Raw genomic sequence first — 25,293 nt, 5'->3', positions numbered from 1 at the left:
AGCATATTCCTAGAAATAAGGAATTACTTCTTTCCATGCCAGTCCTTTTAGAACCAGTGATCAGATCATTTTCTGTGTTTTAATGCTTTGAGGAGTAGTCAGTCATATGCTTGCAAGTTTGTAATCGATTGAATAAATGTCCTTGTGCTCATATAGGACTATATACTTAAACTGATATCTACCTACTTGATACGGTAAGGGACTTAGATCCCGCATTGTTAAAGTATTCGACATTGAATTAGTCTTATACCGTGTTTAGAACTATGGGAATTTCTAATCTACACCTGGGGCAAAATACCTAATTGGAGACACCGCCTTTTTCAATATGAAATTTCAGAATTTATTTACTTAACAAAAGTTAAGAAGCAAACTGTTATCTTTTCTGTCCTCATTGTATGTGGATGCTCTATAATATTTTGTACCCTACTAGTTAACCCTCTCCTTTTTTTTTCCCTCGAGACTGTTTCTTCCCTTTGACTCTGTGGTACCTTTTTCTCATACTTCTTATTTATCTCTAGTAATGACCTTTTTTTTTGGTTTTGAACCGTAATTCTGTATTTTAGTTATTTGTTTGTAGATCCGTGTTCCCTACTTCACTATGAATCGTTTCTCACTTCTCTCTCTCCATCGCAGTACCTAGCACGCGTTCATTATTATAATATATAGTAGATAGTAAGTAATTATGGATGTGAACTGTTTGCACTACTTGAGCATTGGTGCTCCCTTCGGCCTGAGCTTGCCTGTCTGCCATCCGCACTCACTCTGGGCAGGTTTCCCTCCCTTTACTACTGAGAGGTTATGTTGAAGAAGGGGAGCTCTGGAACCAGACTGCCTCCTGAGTCCTCTGTCTTCAGCCTGTTTTCACCTTTGAATTCGACTTCACTCGCTGCTAAACAGCTTTTCACACAGTAAATACGGCAGTGTCGTTTCCCAACTTAAAATTCTTTCAGTAGCACCCATCTCCTGGAGGATAAACCTCAACTTCTTACTTAGAGAGCCCTGCGCAGTCTAGTCTGAGCTGTCTTCCTAGCTCCTTCTTCTGCCCTCTCTTCTCTCCTCTTCTCCTGCCCCTTACTTACCCTTGCACCATACACGCAAACACCCTAAACACAATGAGTTTTGACCTCTTGTGGTTTGATGGTTTGCTGGAAATGGGGCCACTGCAGTGTCCATGAGGAAGCAGTGATGTTTACTTTTGAGTAAGGCATTCCCCTCTTCAGATTTATTAATTCATTTAACAAACTTAAATTATTAAGTCTGGTCATTATTATTGGCCAGACACTGATAGGTGATGGGGGGGGGCAATAATACAAAGGTAAATAAAACCCCGGGAGCTCACAATAGAGAAGACAGGCTCAAAACGAATGTAAGATGGTATCTGGTAAAGGTATGGAAGCTCAAAGGAAGAACCAGCTCACAGGGAATTTGATGGGGAGGAGATCACAGAGGAGATGATGACCAGTGAGTTATGGTTTAAAGGTTAAGATTTCCGCCACAGAGGGAAGGAGGAGCGGGGGGGAGACTCATTCTGGGCTGGGCAGCGCTGGAGCTGCGTGGATGGAGGAGCTGCTCAGTAGGGACAGACTGTACTTGAAGGCTGGGGAGGTCTTCTGTGCGGATGAAAGGAAGAGTGACCCCCGTCAGTCTGCAGCACTGAAGGCATGGCTTGTTCGGGCAGCAGCAGGCAGAAAGCTGGGAGCGCGCTATGAGGACATCAGTGTGTGTTTCCCAAGCTTTGGGCATTTTTCCTGTAGTTTGAACCTTTATTGTAAGGATATAAAAATAACAAGTTTGGGGCTTCCCTGGTGGCGCAGTAGTTGAGAGTCCGCCTGCCGATGCAGGGGACATGGGTTCGTGCCCTGGTCCGGGAAGAGCCCACATGCCGCGGAGCGGCTGGGTCCATGAGCCATGGCCGCTGAGCCTGCGCGTCCGGAGCCTGTGCTCCACAACGGGAGAGGCCACAACAGTGAGAGGCCCACGTACCGCAAAAAACAACAACAACAAGTTTGTATCTCTTAGGAATACCCTGTGGTCACCATGTGGGCAGGAGATGAGGTTGGGGAACAGGCAACGAGAGCCTGTCGGGAGGGGGTGCGGGAGCCCGAAGAAGCGACTTCAGTCAGGAAATGACAGAAAGGGTGGCGAGGCTCTCAAGGGTAAAACAGAGAGAATTCAGGTCACTGGTCCTTTCTGAGACTCCTGAGAGGCAGTACAGTTTTTTTTACATTACAGACTTCAGAGTCAAACAGGGCTGGACACAAATCCTGTCTCTGCTGCCTACGCTGTAGGTGTGACCTTGGGCAAGTTAGCCTCTGTGAACCAACTTCCATCACTTATAAGAATGAGCAGAGCAGTCACTACCCACAGGGTTGCTGTCAGCATCTTGCCGTGAGAAGAGAGCATGGTGTGGACCAGCTCCCGGCGCACGTCGGTCTCCTTCCTTCCTTTCCGTTCTCTTACTTTACATGTAAGGGAACTGGCATTCGAGTGGCCAAGTGATTCGTGCACAGTCAGAAGCCAACTTAGTGACAGAACTGGTGCCAGACCCCACTTTGATTGCCACTGGATTCTTTCCACTATTCCAAGAAACATCCGTATTCACTTAATTCTCATGTGTACAGTTTTCAATGAGAAAAAAAAAACTATTGGTTCATCTTTTTTTTCTATCTTGATAAGATCTGGGGCTTATAGAAATTGCTGTGAATTAAGCATTCATACACTGACCCCATTCCAGAAAGGCGGGTGTTGGATTCCAGCATATGAACATCTTCAGTGATGATAATTCCACAGTTCTCAGCAGTTTCTTTTAGGTCCACCTCTTCTCACCTGGTACAGTTCTCCAATTCTGAACTTCTGTCTTTATTGAAAATTGCTGTAACTTGCCTCAGTAGTCATTTTCCCATTTTGAGCCTGTTTGTATTTTCTAAACTTTTATTTCCGACTTGCTTTTCCAGTTTGCCAACCTCAATTTGTCCATTTTAGGTTTTGTTGGATTAATTCAATCCCTTCTGACTTTCTTTTCCACATGTGATTTTCGTTACTCTTGCTGATTAAAAATGGGTAAGAGTTTGTGTGCCTCAACAGTGGATTAATAAAGAGAATTCTACTCTAGGAATTGAGAAACCTGATTTTTCTTCCATCTATCTCTCTTTTTATTGCTAGGCTTCTTCAACATCACAATAGGAAAAATTACATTTGTAAAGTAATCTTATATCTTAAAAAAGAGGGTCCAAGTTGGTATACAGTATATTTTGTGAGGAATGTGAATATTCTATATGCTTTTGACAATAAAGTTGGGCATGAGTATGTAGTGTCTGAAACCTGAATAATATTAAAGCCTGAGTGTGGGCAGAAAGAATAGTACATCAGTTGCAGAGAAATTGTGTGGCCACGTTTTACCCAGAGAAAAATTAAAGACTTAAACCCACATTCCAAAATAGAAAAGACGTTGGGAAAATATTTTGCTTAGAAGGAATGATTGCTTTTTGTTTTTGTCTGCTTCAAAAAACAAAACAAGAAACCGGAAAACCCCACGTGTTTCTTCTCTTAAATGTGCAACGCGGAAGTACTTCTTGAGACGATCGCCAGCTGTTTCTCCTCCCACTGTGCTTCTCTCTCTACCGGGATTTCAGTTCTGCCGTGGTACCTTCTAAGCTCTGCGTCTCAGTCAGACTTGAGCCCACATTGTTAGGGTCATATCAGAGGTGAGTCAGTGCTCCTGTCTCCCCCGAACTCACATGTCCACTTTCCCACCCTTAGTCCTGATAATAGGGTATTCGAATGGTGGCCATGAAATGGCAAATCCAGTGTTAGGCATTTCCTACTCTGAGCTAATCGATCCAGTAAATTAAAGTGGATAAATGGGTGCAGTAGGTTGAAAACATAACCTGTCTGTTATGGATTTGCTCTTACTTTAGAGAAGTCAGAAAGTCCAGGACGCCTTAAGAGGCCCAGTCTTCTCTCACCCTTGGCACCTGACAGGCATACTGTTGAGGTGATAATGAACCTGAAAGTCTGCCCTCCTGGCCGAGTGGGAGGGGAACCCAGACAGCGCACTCGCCTCACTCTGGAGCCTGCCAAGCTTTTTACTTCTTCCTAGAACGCATCTCAAGAAGATTAACTGGTGGACTTTCCAGGGTACCTGTCACTCATGGAGACCAAAGAAGAATATACATCGTGTTACTCTCAGCAGAGCAAGTCAGAGGTTATAGTCCCGGTCACTGTAATCCAGGCAAAGAGGAAACATTGGAAGGACTGTGTGTGTGTGTGTCTGTGTGTGTGAGTGTGTGTGTGAGGGGGGGGCAGAGAGAAAGAGAGAGAGAGAGAATGAAAATGAATTATGTGCAGAGAAGTAACTGTGGCCACATTTTACCCAGGGTGAGGGTGAGGGAGATACATATATTTAAGAACTATCTGATACTGCATATAGTAGGCCAAATTAGTCATCCCAGAATTACTAGCTACACCTGTTTCTTTGATTTCTGGGAATGTTTTCGAACCATCTCAAACTCAATTGAAAACAATGTCAGTACTTAAAGTAAACCTTCCAGTGTTGTTTTCAGTCTCAGATGCTGGTGAATCTCTCGTCATTCTAAATGGAGATTATGCTTCCGCTGACCATTGTTCTCCAGGTCTCACAGCAGCAGCGAAGCATTTGCTCCCTCTTCCGTCTGTCCACCCCTCCCCACCTCACATACTGCACCCCTGCGGGCAGCGGCACTTCGCGCACACACTCTGCCCCACACAGTGGCAGCTCAGTGTGAACACGCAAACATTGTTTAATTAATGAATGTTCACTAAACATGGAATATTGCTGGCGTTTGAAAGTCTCTAAAATTTAAAAATAATTATATGTAGCAAAAAAATTTATTACTTTTGTAATGTATGATACCCTCTGCATTGCTCAATGTTCCTTTTATAAACACTCCTGTAACCAAAAATCTTTACTTGTGAACAACAAACCTTTACATGATGAGTTGGAATGTCACTGTGTACTTACTGGGTGAGAAGAGCTGTGCGCCTCTTCCTTTACTTTGGCAACTCGTTGTTTTGTGTCTTGTGATTTCTCTTTTTTAATAAGTCAATCAAATGCAATAAGATATTTTTTCAGTTTCTGATACTCAGTCAGTAATTCAAGTAATAACATTTTGTGTGATTCCAGTGTTCAAGACATGGGGTGTTTTTTTTTATGGAAAATTTTAAACATATTTAAAAATAGAACAAGTAGAACAGTGAACTTTGGTGTTTGTCATTCATCTTTAACAGTGATCAACTTATGACTAATTTTATTTTATCTGTATTCTTACTTCCCCCATTCTGTTTTATTTTGAAGCAAATTGTAGACATCATATTAGTTTATCCTAAGTCATTCAGTATATATTTCTAAAAGATGAGAGTTCTGTTTAAAACATGGCAACAGTACCATTATCACAGCTGAAAAAACTTAACAGTAATTCTTTATTTTCATCAAAGTTAGTGTTAGCATTTACCAGGCTGTTTCTAAACGGTTTGTACTTTCAATTATTTGTAGCTTGTGCAACTCAGCATCCAAACCAATGTCTATGTTGAGGCTGCTTTGTGTGTCTCTTAAGTCTGTTTTAAGTTCCCTTCCATCTCGTTTACCCCTTTCAGTGTATTTGTTGAAAAAAACCAAGTTCTTAGCCCTGCATTCTGGGTTTTGCTAATTGCATCGCTATGGAGACGTTTAACATTTTTCCATTAATAGAATTTTTTATTATAAATTGCCTCTTAGATTTACAGGCTTGTCAGATTACAGTATTTTCAGTAATCATCTTCTTGTTGGTAATGTTGCTATTTAATCATATAGGTCAAAATTAGAGTTAGAATCTCAGCCATTTTTTAGCTGTGTGAATTCAAATAAGTTAATTAATTTATCTGTGTCTCTCCCATCTCTGAAATGAAAATAATTATAGCGCCTCTTTAGGTTGTTGTGATAATTAAATTAAATCAACATTGTTATCAGTCATGGTTGTGATCATAGTAATCAAAAGGTGTATCAATGGCTTAAAATTGGTCCTCTGATTTCAGGAAATATTTGATAGGTCATTTCCTACTTATTATGTGATGAAACACTTGTCTTTTTGATATTCATAGAGAGGCTCCTTCTCCTTCCTTTCTTGGTCTCAGGCAGAATATGAACTTAGGGAAGTTTTTTTTATTTATGTAGTGTCAATTCTTTTACTTTTTTTATTTTTTAAATGTTTTTTAACATCTTATTGGAGTATAATTGCTTCACAACGTTGTGCTAGTTTGCGCTGCACAACAGAGTGAATCAGTCATATGTATACGTATATCCCCATATCCCCTCTTCTTACCTCTCCCTCCCTCCCACCCTCCCTACCCCACCCCGCTAGGTGGTCACAAAGCACCGAGCTGATCTCCGTGTGCTATGCAGCTGCTTCCCACTAGCTGTCTGTTATACATTTGGTAGTGTGTATATGTCCATGCCACTCTCTCATTTCATCCCAGCTTACCCTCAAGTGTCCTCAAGTCCATTCTCTACGTCTGTGTCTTTATTCCTGTCCTGCCCGTAGGGTCATCAGAACCATTTTATTTTTTGATTCTGTATATATGTGTTACCATGCAGTATTTGTCTTTCTCTTTCTGACTGACTTCACTCTGTAGGACAGACTCTAGGTCCACCCACCTCACTACAAATAACTCAGTTTCATTTCTGTTTCTGGCTGAATAATATTCCATTGTATATAATGTGCCGCATCTTCTTTATCCAGTCATCTGTCGATGGACACTTAGGTTGCTTCCATGTCCTGGCTATTGTAAATAGTGCTGCAGTGAACACTGTGGTACGTGACTCTTTTTGAATGATGGTTTTCTCAGGGTATATGCCCAGTAGTGGGATTGCTGGGTCATATGTTAATTCTATTTTTAGTTTTTTAAGGAACCTCCATACTGTTCTCCATAGCGGCTATATCAATTTACATTCCCAGCAACAGTGCAAGAGGGTTCCCTTTTCTCCACACCCTCTCCAGTATTTATCGTTTGTAGATTTTTTGATAATGGCCTTTCCTTCATTTTTAACTGGTCTCACCTTTTAAAACCTCTAGTAGTTGGATTTGGGACCTTCCTAGATTAATCCTCAATTTCTCTTATATTTTTAACTCTTTGGGTTTTATTTCTTCAGTTTCCGGGGTATTTTCTTGACTTTCTTTCAGTCCTTTTGAATTTTTTTTATTTTGGTAATGAGTGTTTTAACTGTCTTATAATCTGAATGTTCTTTTTTCATGACCTCCTAGATTTTGTTTTGTAGCTTTAATATCTTCTTGAATTTCTCTGAGAAAAGTAATTAGACCTTTTTAAGAACTTTCATCTGTTTCCTGAGTGGTATTTCCTTCTACCTCAGTTATTATTTATTTTCTCTTTCATTTTGGAGGTTTTCCACATACGTCTGATGATCCTTAATGGTCCATTCATATTTAGGAACTGAGTTGATTGCAGTAGGTGGCTGCATTGAGATTCCTTTAGTGGTGTTTATAGGTTTACTGTCCTGCTAGGCCTCTCCTCTGAATGAGGCAGCTGGCAAGTAGTTTTATTTACATAAACAGAACTTGTTAACTGTCAGACATCTCGCTGGGATGGATGGGCATAGATCCAGGTTGGAGGGCCCCCAGTCTAGAATGAAGAATTTACTCGGGGGCGCCGATTCTGACATAAGAGCTTTACATCTCCCTAAATAGTTTATTTGGTATCATAGAGGACCCCGTCATATTTCTTTGCTTGCTCGCTTGTTATAGCTGGGGAAAATAGTAAGCCGTGTGTCCTGTATAAGAAGACAGGAAAGTGAGGAGGGACAGCTGCTGCAGTGAGTTAGTAGTTAGAGTTTGAATGAATTCCCTTATTTTGGGCTCCTCCTTTCTGTCCCGCCCACAGGCTTGTTTGAGTCCTGAATTTCTTTGGAGTCTTTCAGGGAGGACTTGCTCCCATCTCACCGTTAGCCTCCTACTGCATTTCCCTGGACTGCGGGATACTCCTCCAGTCCTGTTCATCTGGCAGCACACTTGCTTCTTTTTATCTCTTTTAGAAATTCTTTGAATGCTCCCATCTGATATTGATACTAAAGAGATACAAATAGGAAATAAACCCATAACAGAAGTTATTTCCTTTTTATCTTTCTTCAGTATCATTTTAATGGTCTCCATTGGATTGGAGGAGCTTTCAGACACCAAGCTGAAAGGGATAACGGGAAGTTCATATCGCTACTGACAAATGACACAGTTATTGAAGATCAGTTCATTCATTCATTCACCAGACATTGATTAAGTAGCATTATGTGCTAGAAAGTACTCTAATATCAAGAGATATACAAGTGATCAAGACAGATAAGAGCTCTGCCTTTATGGAGGTGGAGGATAGGATACATTTTAGTGTATTTTAGACATAAAATAAGTAAACAAATAAGATAGTTTCAGACAAGGATTAAGTAACGGGAAGAAAATATAAGAGATCTTTCATAGAAATTGACTGCTGGAGGGATCTTATAGTATGTTGGGGTTGGGGAAAATTTTAGATCAGGGGGTCTAAGAATGCTTCTTTTAGGTCTTCCTTGAACTTTATCTCCTTAATGTTGTAAAGAAGTTAGCCATGTGACTGTCTGGTGTATGAGCATTCCAGGCATAAATCGGTGCAAATATAGAGGCCCTGATGCAGGATTGAACTTGGTCTGTTAGAAAAACAGAAACAAAACCACTGAGTATAATAAATGAGGGGATTCATAGGAAATGTGCCCAAAGATGTAGGCAAGACCCAGGTCATTTAAGGTCTTAAAGGAGTTTGAATTTTATTCTAAATAGAGTGGGAAACCGTCAGGGAATTTTGACCAGGGTGGTGGCATGGTGTAATTCATGTTTTTAATGTTTATAGATCTATAATATATTTTGTAAGTTGAGCCTTTGGCATTCTGATGGTTTGGACTTTGGGGATGAAGGAAATGGAGGAAGATTGCTCATTTCGTTTTGGCTTGAATAATTGATCCCACATAGTTCTGTGGATAGTTTTATTCTGCTCTGGTGATGTGCCCTGGGTGGCCCAGATTTCAGCACTGGCCACAGTGGTGACCCTTACTTAGGTTGCAAGATTTCTAGTTCACACTCAAGTGCTCAGACATTTATTCAGCATAGCCAGGATGGATGGAGCCAGAGGGACTTCCAGGCTTAGCAGTATACTGTGCTGGAAGTAGTCCTCTCCCACCAAACTGTCATGCTTCTGAATTTGAGATGACTCTAAGTTTTAAAACAGCCACCTGAATGTGAGGAGTACACTGTTCAATTTACGTAAGTGAGAAGGTTCTGCCATGGTTGCTTGGTCCAGTTTTTCAATCGTAAAAGCCTGTAGTAGCAAATTCAGATGTATTCAGGGGCTAAGCAGATAACGTAAATTATTGAAATGGAAAATAATATAAACGATTAAAGTGAGACAGTGTCAAAGCATTCATGTTCACTTAAAAACAAAATACCATGCAGATGAAACACTTGTGTAAACCATATATAGACTGCGGGAAGCAATTTCTGGCATCTCTCTAATCTTGTCAACAGTGCTTTGTGGGGGAGCAGTAAATTTTTATTTTTCAAAGTGGAAAGACAAGTGGCATCAGCATTGTGGAGGCATAAGATGTTTCCTCCCACCTGCACCCCCCCCCAAATATCCAGCATCCATCTAGGAATAAAAGTGTCTTCGTGGGAGCTGTAGGATCTGTCATCATACACAGAGATCTGGAAGGAACATCGCCCACCCATGCATTGTGTGTGTAATAGGCAGACAGACCTCATTCCCTGCTGTAGACCCTGAAGTGACTCGTGAACCAGCTCCAGGTCCTCTTGACTGAGGTCTGGGAGCCCCTGGAGAACACTGACTTAAACAGTCACCCACAGAGAAGAGAGCCTTTGTGGAAGTCCAGGTGTACAGAAGATCTAGCACTCCACTGGAGTAAAAAAAGTGAGTTTGGATGCACTGAAGCAGGCAGTTAGGAAAGCCTGGTGGTGGCTGCCCCTTCAAACGTGAAGGCAGCAATCAAAACTCAAAGGAACCTCGAAAATCAAGGAAGCACGACACCACTGAGGGATCACAGTAACCTTCCGTACTGAGCCTGAAGATGTGGAGATCCATGATTTACTCAGTAAAGAATTCAGAATACCTGTTTCAAGGAAACTCAGTGAACTGCAGGAAAACAGAAAGACAATTTGGTGAAATCAGGAAAATAATATAGGGACAAAATGAGAAGTTTAGTGAGATAAGAAATCATGAAAAAGAACCAAACAGAAATTCCTCTCTCTCCCCTTCTCTAACTGAAGGATTCCTTGTGTGTGGGCTCTTGGCCTCCTGGAAGTTATCGTGTCTCTTGCATCATGAAGGGAGAAAGGTTGAGATGCAGACTTAGGCTAAGAGAGGCCAGATCGATCCATTTGAGGATCAGTGGATTTCATTCATTTCATTGAGTGTAATGAGAAGTCTGCTGCATCAACAGCAGACTTGGTCAAGCAGAGTAAAGAATCGTGAGAATGAAGACATGAGCTTTGAAATTACCCAGTCAGAGGAGAACAACGATAACACAAGAGTGAGGAACACCCAAATGATCTGTGGGTACCATCAGGAGAACCAAGTTGTGAATTATTGGGGTTCCAAAAGGAGAAGAGGGTGAGAAGGGGGCAGAAAGCTTAGTTAAAGAAATAATAACTGAGAACTTGCCAAATCTGGGGAGAGATTTGGATATTGAAGTACATGAACCTCATAAGTCACCAAACAAAACAGCTTAAAGAAATCCTCTCCTTCCTATCCAGCATGGTACTGATACTCCTTGCCAGCACAGTTAAACAAGGCATAGAAATAAAAGGCATCAGGGGTGAAAAGGAAGAAGTAAAATTGTCTCTATTTGTACATAACATGATTTTATATATAGAAAATCCTAAAGATATGACCAAAAAACTTAGATCTAATTAACAAAGTCAGTAAAGTTGCAGGACAGAATCAACATACAAAAATCAGTTGCATTTCTATACACTGACAACAAATTATCTGAAAAAGAAATAAAGAAAATGTTCCTATTTATAATAATATCAAAACAATAAAATACTAAAAATAAATTGAACCGAGGAGGTAAAAGATCTATATATGGAAAACTCTAAGACTTTGATGAAAGAAATTGAAGAAGACACAAATAAATGGAAAGATATCCTGTGTTTATGGATTAGAAGAATTAATATTCAATATTAATTAACATATAGACATTATGTTAAATGTCTGTACTATCCAAAGCTATCTATAGACACCTTATCTCTCCTAAGATTCCAATGGCATTTCTTACGGAAGTAGAAAAAACAATCGTAAAATTTGTATGGAGCCACAGAAGACCTCAAGTAGCCAAAGCAATCCTGAGAAAGAAGAACAAAGCTGGAGGCATCACTCTTCCTGATTTCAAACTATATATAAAGCTATAGTGATCAGAAGACTATGGTGCTGGCATAAAAACAGACACATAGACCAATGGAACATAATTGAAAGCCCTGAAAGAAATCCATACGTACATGGTCAATTAGTTTATGACAAAAAGAGCCAAGAATACTCAGTGGGAAAAGGAAAGTCTCTCAATAAATGATGTTGGGAAAACTGGACCACTACATGCAAAAGAATGAAACTGGACCCCTGTCTTACACCATACACAAAAAATCAACTCAAAATAGATTAAAGACTTGAACGTAAAACCTGAAACCATAAAGCTCCTAGAAGAAAACATAGGGTTAAGCTCTTGATATTGGTCTTGGCAATGATTTTTTGGATTTGATGCCAAAAGTAAAGGCAACAAAAGCAAAAACCAACATGCGGGGCTACATCAAACTGAAAAACTTCTGCACGGCAAAGGTAACCATCAAGAAAATGAAAAGGCAATCTACCAAACGGGAGAAGATATTTGCAAGTCATGTCTGATAAGGGGTTGATACCAATATATATGAACTCATACAACTCAGTGGCAAAGAAAACTAAATAATCCAATTAAAAATGGACAAAGTACCTGAATAGTCATTTTTCCAAAGAAGATACTCACATGGCCAACAGGTATGTGGGAAGGTGTTCAGCATGACTAATCATCAGGGAAATGCAAATGCAAACCACAATATGAGATATCACCTCCCACCTGTTAGAATGACTATCATAAAAAAAAACAGGAAGTAACAAGTGTTTGTGAGGATGTGGAGAAAAGGGAACCCTTGTGCACTGTTGGTGGGAATGTAAATTGGTACAACCACCATGGAAGACAGAGTTTCCTCAAAAAATTAAAAATAGAACTATCATATGATCCAACAACCCCACTTCTGGGTACATACTGTAAGAAAATAAAATCACTATCTCGAAAAGATATCTGCTGCATCCCCATGTTCATTGCAGCATTATTTACAATAACCAAGACATGGAAACAACCTAAGTGTCCATCAACAGATGAATGGTTAAAGAAAATGTCTCACACAAGAATATTATTCAGCCATGAAAAAGGAAGGAAATCTTGTCATTTGCAATACATGGGATAGACTTAGAGGACATTATGCTAAGTAAAGTAAGTCAAAGAAAGACAAATATTGAAAGATCTTAACGTGTGGAATCTGCAAAAAAAAAAACCATCAAAAAGAGGTTAGATATGTGGTTACTGGAGGTGGGCAGTGGGGGAGTTGGGTGAGGGTGGTCAAGATGTACAAACTTCCTGTTATAAGATTAATAAGCACCACAGGTGTAATGTACAGCATGGAGTCTACAGTTAACACTGATCTGTGGTATAGTTGAAAGCTGCCAAGAGAGTAAACCCTGAGTTCTCATCACGAGGGGAAAAAATGTTTGGTACTATGTGAGGTGATGGATGTTAACTAGACTTATATGTGGTAATCGTTTCTCTATATGTCATTATGTCATGTACCTTAAACTTATACAGTGTTCTATGTTGATTCTGTTTCCATAAAACTGATAAAGATAAAAGAAATCTCTCCAAGAAACTTCGTAATAAAGTTGTCAAAAACCAAAGACAAGGAGAGAATCTTAAAAGCAGGAGAGAAAAAAGCTTAAATGACTTACAAGGGAATCCCTATAAGGCTGTCGTTGCTTTATCAGCAGAAACCTTACTCCCAGGGGAGAGTGGGATGATACATTCAAGCCGCTGAAAGAATAAAACTGCCAACCAAGAATACTTTACCTGGCAAAGCTGTCCTTGAGAAACTGAAGGAGAGATTAAGAGTTTCCCAGACAGACAAAAGCTGAGGGAGCTCATCATCACTGGACCTGCCTTACCAGAAATGCTGAAAGGAGTTTTTCAAGCTGAAGTGAAAGGTCGCTAATTAGTGACTTCAAGTCACTTAACACACTGGTAAAGGGAAGTATATAATCAAATTCAGAATATTCTAATACAGTAATATAGTGGCGTTTTAACACTGATATAAAACAAGAGTTTTAAAATTCTGGAGTTAGGGCTTCCCTGGTGGCAGTGGTTGAGAGTCCGCCTGCCGATGCAGGGGACACAGGTTCGTGCCCCGGTCCGGGAAGATCCCACATGCCGTGGAGCGGCTGGGCCCGTGAGCCATGACCGCTGAGCCTGCGCATCCAGAGCCTGTGCTCCGCAGCGGGAGAGGCCACAGCAGTGAGAGGCCCGCATACCGCAAAAAAAAAACCCAAAACAAAAACAAAATAAAATTCTGGAGTTAAAGGATAAGGGTATTAAAAATAACTGTAACTGCTGTAATTTGTTAATTAATACACAGTATTAAAAGAGATAAAATATGACTTCAAAACCATAAAAGGGAGTGGGTAAAGGGGTAGACTTTTTATGTATGATCTAAGTTGCTACTACCTTGAAATAGACTATTGGAGCTATAAAATGTTTTATTTCAGCCTCATGGTAACCACAAAGCAGAAACCTACAGCAGATTCACAGAAGACAAAGAGAAGGGAATCAAAGCATAGCACTGTGGGAAATCACCATTTCACAAAGGAAGGCAGGAAGAGAGGAAGAAAGAAACAAGGGAACTAGAAAACAGCCAGAAAACTATGAATAAGATGGCATATTAGGAAGTGCTTACCTTCAGTAATTGCTCTAAATGTAAACGGGTTGAATTCTCTTATCAAAACACATAGATTAGCTGTATGGATAAAATAACAAGACCCAACCATATGCTGCCTACGAGAGACTCACTGTGGCTTTAAAGAGACACATAGGCTCAAAGTGAAAGAATGGAGAAGGATATTCCCTGAAAGTAAAAACAAAACGAGAGCCGGTGTAGTTACACTAGACAAAATGGACTTTAAGCCAAAAACAGTAACTAGAGACAAAAAGATCATTATGTAATGATTAAGGGGTCAGTTCATCAAGAAGACAGAATAGTCATAATTTTATATGTTCCCAACATTGGAACACCTGAAAATGTTAAGCAAATACAAACAGATCTGAAGGCAGCAGTAGAGAATACAGTAAAAGCAGGTACTTCAGCACCCCACTTTAAACAGTGGATGAGTCTTCTAGACAGAAAATCAACAAGGAAACACTGGACTTGAATCAGAGTGGAATGGTTTTATTTTTTTCTTGTTATAAAAGAGTACATGCTAATGTGTTTAAATCCAGTTATTTCATAAACATTTAGAAAGGGAAATTAAAATCACTTGCAATCCTACCCTAGAGCTAACTAATTATTTGTTGTATGACTATTCTTCATTCTGTTTGTATCTCCATATAAAGATTTTTACCACCTAGCAATAAATATGAACATCTTTCTAAATCAGTTAATGATGTATATCATTATTTTAAATATCATAATATTCCACTGAATGATATACCACAAGCTATTTTTCTGGTCTCCTTTTGTTAAAGTGTTTTCCAGTTCCTGTTATTTTAACTCTAAGTGGTATATTGCCACTTCATTCCACCTCTGTTTTTACTGTTCTTCCAGAGAAACAAATACTGATTTAAAACATTGGATATTAACATTTCTATTTTCCCATGAAATTCCATTCATTCTATACTATAGGAAATACGTGACAGAATTGGGGGATTAAATGAGGTTTCCCAGAGATATAAATTATATCCCACAAATACATATCATCTACTAGAGAAATTTAGTTACTTAACATATTCAGTCATGAAAACTGTTGTGTGTCTACCATGTGTTTAGGCATTGCTCTAGAATAGGCTTTCCTAGGTGTTGTAGTTATGTTTTTTAACTTGCAGTTGCCTTTCTTTAATTCAAATTTTAAAAATTAATTTATTTATTTGGCTGCATCGGGTCTTAGTTGTGGCACATGGGATCTTTGTTGCAGCATGCAGGATCTTTTGTTGCAGTGTGCGGGCTTCTCTAGTTGTGGTGCACAGGCTCCAGAGTGCGTGGGCTCAGTAGTTGTGGCGCATGGGCTCCAGAGCCTGTGAGCTCTGTAGCTGCAGCACGCAGGCTTAGTTGCTCCGCAGTACGTGGGATCTTAGTTCCCCGACCAGGGATCAAACCCGCGTCCCCTGCAGTGGAAGGTGGATTCTTAACCACTGGACCACCAGGGTAGTCCCTAATTCAAATTTTTTATTGAAATAAAAAAAACATAGCTCTTTCACTGGAGACTCGCACGCCACCACTGAGGCCGCCACCGTTTCCCTAGCGATCCCTGAGAAAGTCCACCATATTCGCGAGCACTCAGCACCCACATCGGTGGGCGATGGAAGATTGCCTTTGCCGTCGCTGCAATTAAGGGTGTGGGGTGAAGATCCGCCCTTGTGGTGTTGAGGAAAGCCGACGTGGACCTGACCAGGACAGCCCACTGAGGATGAGGTGCAACGTGTGGTCACCATCCTGCAGAATCCACGCCAGTACAGGACCCCAGACTGGTTCTTAGACAGACAGAGGACCTGAAGGATGGAAAACACAGCCAGGTCCTGGCCAAGGGTCTGGACAACAAGCTCCGGGAAGACCTGGAGCGACCGGAGCAGACTTGGACCCACATAGGCTGTGCCACTTCTGGGGACTTGGTGTCCAGGCCAGCACACCAAGACCACGGGCCGCCATGGCTGTACTGCAAGTGTGCCCAAGAAGAAATAAATTTGTGGGCGTTGTCTGTTAATAAGTAGTTTATACAGTTAAAGAAAACACATAACATAAAATTTACCATCTTAATCATTTTTAAATGCAGTTCCATAGTGTTAACCAATCTCCAGAACATTGCATCTTGCATTAAAGAGCTCGTCCTTTCCCCTTGCCCCAGCCCCTGGTCACCAGCATCCTACTTTATGTTGCTATGAATTTGACGAATTTAGATAAGTCTTCTAAGTGGAATCATACAGTATGTCTTTTTTTGACTGGCTTTTATCACATAGCATGATGAACTCAGGTTTCATCCACGTTGTAGCATGTGTCAGGATTAATTTGAGGCTCCAAGATCAGCCTGGCATACTTAAGGTAATTCTGTGGACAGGTTTGTTTCTGAATCACTGAGTGGATATTCACATCTTTGTTTGAACTTTGGAAAAATATTTATCAGAATTTCTTCTTGTATTTCATAGAGAGATAAACAGTTGGTGCCGGTTGCTGGTCTGTCTTGGGAATTCATGAAGGCAGGAAATCATAACATACTGTGTTGATGGATATAAAAGACATACAAGCTGGGTTCAGCGGGAGCTTGAAGCAAGCGAGGGACTCAAGTCTACCTGGGATGGTTAAGGCAGGCGTCACAGACCCCCTAGCTGTCTCTTAGGAGGAATAAGAGAAGAGAGCTTTGAAAGTATTAATAGACCAAATAAAGTAGAAAATGAAAAGTCATAGAGGTATGAAATACTAAGGTGTATTTGAGGAACCATCAGAAATTTAGTATTGCTGGAGCAAAGAATATTTGAGGCAAATTCTGAAGGAAGATGCTGGAAGGGCCTTGTATGCTATGCCACTAATTAAAATGTTTGTTCTGTGGACATAGGGAACAGGGAAGTGACACCGTCCGATCCATATTTTAGGTTAATAGTGCTGGTTCTGTTAAGGATGGATTGGAATGGGGAGAGAGCGGAGCAGAAGACCAGTAAGGAATCCGTTGGATGAGTCCAGACAGGAATACTCTCTAAATTTAAGAATTAAGCACACTCGAAGATTAATGAGATTAAATACCTAGGTGATCTTTTTGCCTGTCACTCATGCTGTCCACAACTCCTGACAGCCCCTGAACTGACCAGTCCTGGCACTCGGCAGCTTTGAAGTGTTTATTCAGAAACGTCCCTGTTTGTACAGACAGGTGTAGGAGTTCCTGGGCTTAAAGCAGATGTTGCAGCTCTTCTGGGGTTTCTTGTGTCGGCACCATGAGACCAGCAGAGCCCTGTGCAGACAAGCTTCCGAAGCAAAGGACCGTTTTTTTCCATTATAGACTCCATCACGCCAAGGAGAGTACCATTTGTTGCAACTAGTTAACCCGTATCATTGATTTTAAAATATTTCATGGCACATTCAAATGATAGCAGTTTTGGTATTAATCTTTGTAATTTACAGTTTGGGAACTCTGCTTCTCATTATTTTGGCATGAAAACATTCCATTCAGTCATCATGCTACTTTTATTTTTTTATTATCTACCTACCTACTTACTAACTTATTTATTTATGGCTGTGTTGGGTCTTCATTGCTGCACACGGGCTTTCTCTAATTGCGGCGAGCGGGGGCTACTCTTCGTTGCAGTGCGCGGGCTCCTCATTGCAGTGGCTTCTCTTGTTGTGGAGCACGGGCTCTCGGCGCGCGGGCTCAGTAGTTGTGGCTCATGGGCTCTAGTGCGCAGGCTCAGTAGTTGTGGCGCACGGGCTTAGTTGCTCCACTGCACGTGGGATCTTCCCAGACCAGGGCTTGAACCCGTGTCCCCTGCATTGGCAGGCAGATTCTTAACCACTGCACCACCAGGGAAGTCCCCACGCTACTTTTAATGTAAAAGGTTTCTGTAAGCTACATCAGGAAAGCTATATCTACTATAGAAACTATGTGTCTGTTCTTCCTTGAAGAAGATGGTGTTGTCACTTTGGAGTTTAGTTATGTTGGTATTGATATGGATCCATTTTTAAAGGAAGTTACGTAGCTGTTACTAACTCATCCCTCAGTCACTTAACTACCCTTTCTACCCTCTGACCATGTGTGTCATGAATCTTCTTGGCTCTTTCCCTCCTGTCTTGGGTCTCAGCTGCTTTCCTTTCCTTCCGCACAGCCCTGCTTCCCGTTTAGTGCTGGGCCTCCCTGTCCTAGTGCTTCCGAGCTACGTGCTGATGTGCTGAAATGAGCTGTGGTGAGAGGCTTCTCTTTTAAATTACGGACTTCATGTGTTAAACCATTTTCATCTTTATCTATAAATAAAACATCTAACTATGTTAAAATCGTTTTATGGGCCTGAAGAGGAGGGGGATTGGCCCTTTTGGGGAGGAGCTTTTTTTTTTTTTTTTAAGATAACTTGATCAGTTTTGTGGTACTTGTTTTTCTTTGCTAATCGTGACCTTTGCTCTCGGAATTCAGTAGATTCTGTCAAAATCTCAGTGGAGGAAAAGATATTTTTAATGCACTTTAAAGGTGATATTCTCTTTGCATTGAGTCCAGAAGAGACTGATTTCTCAAGAGGAGGAAAGGAAAGACTCGGGAACCACATGGAAGTTTATATTGAAAACTCCTTCTGGTACATTTTCATCATCATGTTGTAACAAAACTAACAGCCCTTAGGCACACTAATCTTGGGATATAAAACTCATATCCAGGGCTTTCCTGGTGGTACAGTGGTAGAGAATCCGCCTGCCAATGCAGGGGACACGGGTTCGATCCCTGGTCTGGGAAGATCCCACATGCCACGGAGCAACTAAGCCCATGCACCACAACTACTGAGCCTGTGCTCTACAGCCCGTGAGCCACACCTACTGAGCCCATGTGCCACAACTACTGAAGCCCACACGCCTAGAGCCCGTGCTCCACAGTGAGAGAAGCCACTGCAATGAGAAGCCTGCGCACTGCAATGAAGACCAAACACAGCCAAAAATAAATAAATAAAAATAACAAGTAAATTAAAAAAATAAAACCTCATATCCATTTGACTATTGACTAAAGGTTAAAAGATATAATTGGAGAGAAATATAAGACCAAGAGTATAAGTGGGTTTCTTCTTTCTACTTCTGTTGTCGCAACCTGAGCTCTCTAGGAAAACTAAAATTTGTTAAGTGCCTTCCTCGTGCCAGATTCACAGCTATAATAGAGGTGTCGTATTTTAAATGGTCAAAATCTTAACAGCTACTCTGGGAAATTTAGGCATTTGTATTACCATTTCATGGATAGGAAAATGAGCTTCAAGAAATTACTTGTCTCAAATCACACAGCAAGCATAAGGCAGAGCTGAAGTCCACACACATGCTTTTTCCTGTGTCACAGTGGCCTCAAGTCAGGTTTTTAATTATGTATTTACTTATTTTTTTTTAATTTAAGCAATAGCAAAAGTAGAAATAAGAAAGAAAAAAAATAACCCCAAAACCAACTGTTTGGGAAGTAATCATTTGTAGTAAGTAAGTATTGATTCCTGTCATATTTCTAAAGCACATATACAGAAGGAAAAATAGGGGGGAAATTAATGGGATCGTAGAAACATGCCATTTTGAATAAAAACTGAATTTCATTTTACCTGATTGTAACAGAATGAGCAAATGGAGTTTCAACTGAGTGTTTCTTTACTGTTCAGCAGAAGAATTCCTAAGACATCTTTCCAAGGATAGGAAAAGACTAAAAGATTAGGTCATGTTTTTCAGCAACATTTAATCATGCTCTAAAAAATGAAGTTTTCACTTCTCACCAGTATTTAAAGATATGCTTTATTGATAATCTCAGCTTCGCCAAGGTTTACAATATTTACATTTGATTTTATAACTATAATTTCCAAATTAACTCAGTGTAGGTTCCACGTCTAAATTCTGTGCTTTGTCACCTGCTCTTTTCTGAATCTCCTCTTTACTTTTCCTGAATTCTTTGATTTTTTTGTTTTGTTTAGTTTATTGAATCTTATCTTTAATTGGTTTTTTAAGCAAAGACATGGATATTGATTTCTTCTTTTCATTTTTTGTTTTTGCATGCCGGATAATATTTATTTTGCCATTATACTTGAAGATTCAGTTGGTTATGAAATTCTTGGACCTGTGTCTTCTAATGTAGAGTGGGCAGCTGTCCCCTGATATCTTTCCTGCCCCCACCTTATCTGAAACCTCATAGGTTCCTCCTCTGAGAGTAAGTGTGAGGGGCTGGGAGTTGACTTCAGTCTGCTTCTGGTCTGAGGGTGTGGGGAGAAGGAACAGTGCCTCAGCTAGGGCCATGCACAGTCTTTGTCGGAAGACCTGGTCTCTGTCTTTTCCTTCTGAAGTTTTGATAAATGTCCTATGTTCATCTTGGTAGAAGTGAGTAGCGTTCAGATGCTTTGCTAAATTCTGCAGTGTTTCCTAGAAAACGGCATATCCTGGTAGTTTCTCTTGCCTGTACTGAGACTTCTAGAGATAAGTGTTCCTCCTGACTTCCATTTCTTGAACTGTCAGTTTACCCTTTCAGTCTTTTTTCCTCCAAATGTGAGGTTATTCCTGGGAATGCTCACGATCTTTTCCCCTCACTTCTGGCCTTGGATTGCTTCTGGACTTAGAATACAGTCAAGGACTTGTCCATCCCCACCAGAGGCTTTGTTTCATTTCCTTTCCCGTAGCTAAAGTTAAGATTGTGACCATTGTCTTGTTTGGTTCCTGTGGCTTTTGCAGTGTTTTGATTATTTTTCCTAAGTCCTGGGTGGGGAGTTGGATTCTGAAATCTGCCACCTTTAGGCAAATTTGCCGTATTTAGTTTTAAAGGCGATCTGAGAGAATACTGTGTATGTGACCCAGGAAGCTGCGTTCCACTGCAGCGTCCCGGACAGGCATCAGCACTGAACCAAGAGCAGCCTCGGCCTTTCACATCAGTTTTCTATACAAATATCACTTTCCATGTGTCGCATGATGTGAAAAGGGACCTCAAATTTACATGTTTTGTTTTATTAACAACAAAACATTTTTCTGTTTTGGATATGGGTTGCCTAGGATACGTTCACTACATCTCTATAGTCTGTTCCTTTTCTGTGGGTGAAAAGTTTGTGTCGCGAGTTAGGATTAAAAATAGGAAATGAAAATTTTAATTGCAAGTTCTGCACAATTCTTCTTCTTTAAAGTTGTCTATTTTAAGTGTTTGTGTAATACGATTATACTGAAAATTTAACACAAGTCTGTTCATTCAACAAGGGCTTATTGAATACCTATTTTAGGTGCTAAGGAAAGATATATAAGCAGACATACTAAAGCATGATCGGGTTAAAAAATGGGAGCATATACATAAAGCTACTGTGTGTGTGGACACACTGTGCCGTTCACATGCTGATCACATCGCCAGTTGTGCTGTGCACTGGCCCTGGGGGTTCCGTGTGTGAAGGTAGCACAGAGTTCTGGCAGTGCTCCAGTTATGTGAGGCGTAAAGGGAGATGGGAGTTGATGATCAGGGACAGCTTCTAGGTGGTGGTGGTATCAGAGCAGGATTGTAAAAGCTGGGAAGCAGTTGATAAGACACGGAGAATTACAAGTACTTCAGCAATATTGGAGCATAAATTATAATGCATGACGGGAGCAAGAGAGGCGTTATTAACGCTCACCAAGGGCCTTCTGTTCCATTCCAAGGAATTTGGCCTTTATCCTGTGTGTTAGTCAACAAATTATCCCAAACTTCGTGGCTTAAAACAATGATTGTCTCAGTTCCTGATGGTCAGGCGTTCGGGAGCCACTTAGTTGTGTGCTTCTGGCCCCAGCCTCTCGTGAAGGGGCAGCCGAGGGGCCATCTTGGGCCGAAGTCCTCTGAAGCTTCACTGTGGCCGCCCCACATGCTTGTCGAGAAGAGTCCTCACTCCCTCACCAGCTGTCTGCAGGAGACCTCGTTGCCTCTCTGTGGGGCAGCTCACAGAGCAAGTGGTCCAGGAGTGAGAGGGCACACGGTCTCTTTTGTAACCTCATCGTGGAAGAGACAAGCATCACCTCTGCCATCTTCTGTGGGTCCCAGATCAGCACTGGTGTTACGCAGAACAGGCTGCAGAAGGGTGTGAATGCCTGGCTGCGGAATCATCCGGGGGTCGTTCTGGAGGCTGGCTGCCCCGTCCTGGGGGCAGTGAACGGCTACTGAGTGTCTTGAACATGTAAGTGATGTTCGTATTTGCGTTTCACATATGTGACTCTGCTGTGGAGAGTGAGGTGTAGAGGACAAGATTTAAGTCATGGAAACACTGTAGGAATCTAGAGTTGTTGAGATCCTGACATAAAGCAGTGCTTATGAGGTTTAAGAGATTTTTGAGAAATTGAATTCCAAAGACAGAAGAGGCGTAACACGTCGGTCATTGGTTGGACGTGGTGGGTTAAGAGATAGAGGAGCTCAGGACGACAGGTGTCGGTCGGAGTGAGACACAGGTGGATGTAGATGTGGTCCACTGCGATACAGGACATTGTTAGAACTGTCCAGTAGACAGCTGGGTATCTGTAGGTTTGGAGCTCAAACAAAAGGAATGAGCAGTGAGTATAAAATGAAAGGGGGGCCTAAGCTGGAACACTAGGGAACTTACCATGTGGGGGAGGGGAAGAAATGATATGAGTTAGATAGTAAACCAGTTAAGTGTGACTTCTCAAAAGCCAAGGGAGAACACAGTGTCGAGAAAATGAGGAACTGTAGTTAACCTGTAATCATAAAGTGTAAAGCTCAGTCTCGCTCTGAAGCCTCCTTTGAAAAGCGCTCAGCAGATGCTTTAATGTAGTGGGTTAGCATGGTGACCCTCACCTCAGCATCAAAACAGAATATGGATGATTTTTTCCAAGGTAGTATTGTTAGGACCTAATGTTCCCCTTCCCATTGCCCCCTTCAGAACACACACACACACAGAGGCCTCCTAACTTTATAAGACAAAATCAGCTGCTTCTCCACCCCTTCTACATCTCACTGTAATGCACTATAACAAGAGTCAGCAGACGTTTTGCTGTAAAGGTCCAGATAGAATACGTGGTAGGCTTTGTAGGACACGTGGTCTCTTTCACAACTGCTCACTCTCCATTGAGGTGTAAAAGCAACCGTAGCCAGCATGTTAATAAATAAATGCGGCTGTGCTCCTGTACAACTGTATTTACGAATGCAAGTGGCACAGTGTTTCCATTCCTAGGTATATGCCCCAAAGAATTGAAAACAAACACTCAAACAGATACTTGTACACATATGTTCACAGCAGCACAGTTCACAGTAGCCAAAGGGCGGAAGCAGCTCAGGTGTTGTTGGTTGAATCCTGAGATGCGGAGCCGGGAGATGGGGGCCCGACTGCATTGCACCATTTTATGTGCGGGACTTGAGCGTCTCTGGATTTGGTGTCCACATGGGTCCTGGATGGGTTAACTGTACTATACCTAGTTACTGTAGTGTCTGGGAAACCGTGTTGTGACGTGTGTTTATTTAATCTTGAGGTTTTTTTGTTTTTGGGGGGTGGTTAGACTTGGGGCTAGGATCCATTGACGATGGTATTTTGTAGCGCAGTGTTTAAATAGTAATAGAAATGAGACAAACAGTTATTCATCTTTGTCAAGACTTACTGTTTGCAGTTTTCAAATGTATCTTCTTGAAATATGTCATCAAAATACTAAGATGCATTTTAATGCCAGGAACTTTTTTCCTTTTTCAAAGTGTGCTTAACTTACTAGTCAGTTTAAAATGCACCCAGATAAAAATTAATTGCTTTGAAGAGGGAAGTTGAGATAATGTAGTAATTGCTATGTAGAGAAATTATATACAACTTAAACCTATCTACTGACATTTTGATGGTCCTTAAGACATTATTTCCTACAAACTACTAGATGAATTTTGTAATTGGTATCAATTTTCACACATGCCACAAAAATCATCCTTTTTGCTTCCAGGTTAAGAATTCAAGGCTTATCTAGAAGTGAACGTTATTTTTTTAAACGCCAGTTTCTCATGTATCTCTCCAGTTAGTTGATCCTCTAGAGTGCGATTCATTTTGCAGTGTGTTTTACGCTGCCTGGTGGGCTGCAAAGGCGTGCGGCTCTTCCTAGTGAGGAACACTCCATGACCAGGGCAGATGACCTGCCCCTGCCTCTTCCAGGTTTGGATGTCTTCTTTAGCAGGACACAGCCAGAGGTCATTAAGAAGGAAATGTCTGTGTCTCTTGTTTCAACAGTTTTAGTATTCATTAATTAAAGAACTTCCATTACTGAGTTCTTTTTAGGAAACTTGTTGGACTGTGTGGTCAATGGTGAAGAATCAGCTTAAGGGAAAAAAATGTATAATATTTTACAATATAACGTGACAAGACTTCCTATCAGGACTTATGAAGACCTTGTCCCTTGAGATATGAGCAATCACATTGCCATCAAAATGTCATTTCTTTTCTCTCTTTTTGATTCACTGGAAAGCCTTGAGCCTTGATACGTTTGCAATTTAATTGTTGTGGTTTCCCTGGGCCTCCAGTTTCATGCTAAGGGTTTGAACACCTGAGGCATGTGTACAGTCCAGTCATCTCCGTGACGGGATGGTGTGGCGGAGCTCATGAGCCAGACTCCATGTTTTCACTCGGCCTGTCTCTTACTGTTTTGTACCTGTGGTTCCCAAATATATACAATCAAGTAGGTCTTTACTGAATTAAAGTAAGTTTGTCTCAGTGTACCCCCAAAGGATCGGGGCATTGGAGTCAGCTCTATGGTCATGATACAGGGTTTGTACAAGGGGAAGCATAAGTTAATATTAGTATGTGACTGGCCTTTGGCTTGGAGGCTTCAGTAAATCTGTAAAGCGAGATTGATTCGGATCAGTAGTTTTTTTGTCTAGCTAAACACTGTTTGGCATCTTGGCTTAAAAGTAGTTCTTTTTGATAACTAGGAATGTGGTTTTTGTTTGTCTTAGTGGCGTTAAGCATTTTATTCAAACAGTTGAGAACATAAAAGATAGCTTGGTGATTATCTTAGAGCTTACTGTCAAAAGCCCTTTTCAACAAACACATAACCTTTACAGCTGGTTATATTTCCTGTTCTCCTTGACAAGAGGTTGGCCCTATTGCCAGTCCTGGTTTGGAGTATCTATACTGTCTGCACAGGTCGTGCTGATGGCAGTGCCGGTCTAGACCCAAGCCCAGCCGACGGACGCCCTGGCAGGTCTGTCCCCAGCATTACTCCAGCTCGTGCTCTTTATTGCCTTATGTAGGGGGAACCAGGCTCACGATCCCTT

The 25,293-nt window shown here is 41.1% G+C and overlaps 1 protein-coding gene and 1 pseudogene across 3 annotated transcripts in view; both read left to right on the top strand.

The window, feature by feature from the left end:
• The window catches only part of ERC1 (ELKS/RAB6-interacting/CAST family member 1), a 394,109-nt gene that overhangs the window by 259,931 nt on the left and 108,885 nt on the right, over nt 1–25,293 (top strand). The window lies entirely within an intron of this gene.
• On the top strand, nt 12,074–16,082 carry LOC309829331 (small ribosomal subunit protein uS13-like; annotated as a pseudogene). Its single transcript has 2 exons — nt 12,074–12,084; nt 15,593–16,082. The product of its transcript is annotated as a small ribosomal subunit protein uS13-like (transcript).

Source organism: Grampus griseus (genome assembly GCF_964374135.1).
Source record: "Grampus griseus genome assembly, chromosome: 11".
Classification (NCBI taxonomy): Eukaryota; Metazoa; Chordata; class Mammalia; order Artiodactyla; family Delphinidae; genus Grampus; species Grampus griseus.
The sequence above is the reverse complement of the archived record's forward strand: the minus strand, read 5'-3'. Positions and strand labels throughout refer to the sequence as shown.